Genomic DNA, 550 nt, shown 5'->3' with positions numbered 1-550 from the left:
TTGTTTCCCCCCCCCCCCCCCCCCCCCCAACCCAAAAAAAAAAAAAAATCCCTAACAAAAAAGCCCAAAACTTGCAGATTTGTTAGTTTACCCCTATGAACTCTAATGGATTTAGATAAGAAGGGTATGAAAATCAAAATGTGGGAGAATGTGGGTATAACTTAGCAAATATGCATATTTTGGGAGCCAAATCAGCAAATATGATAGCTTTGTGGTGTATATATGCAAAACACCAAAGTAAAAAACCAAAATGGTTTCATTTTATTTATTTTTTTATTTATTTATTTTTTGTTTTTTGTTTTTGAAACTTTTGATAAAGAAAGCAACCACCTTCACGTGTATTGATGGACGAGCAAAGCTATATTCTGAGAAAGAAGAAGAGGAAACCAACCACCCAAAATTTATTGGCGATTTCAGACAGCTAGCGGAGAAAGTAACAGGCCCATAAGCTTGTTATCAGCTTCGGTAAGACGAAAAATTGAAGGTCAACTCCAAACATCAGTTTGTACAACTTCCACAAACATTGGCCTTGAAAGATGAGTCGGTTAAA

This window comes from Asparagus officinalis, chromosome 6 (genome assembly GCF_001876935.1).
Source record: "Asparagus officinalis chromosome 6, Aspof.V1, whole genome shotgun sequence".
Classification (NCBI taxonomy): domain Eukaryota; kingdom Viridiplantae; phylum Streptophyta; class Magnoliopsida; order Asparagales; family Asparagaceae; genus Asparagus; species Asparagus officinalis.
The sequence above is the reverse complement of the archived record's forward strand: the minus strand, read 5'-3'. Positions refer to the sequence as shown.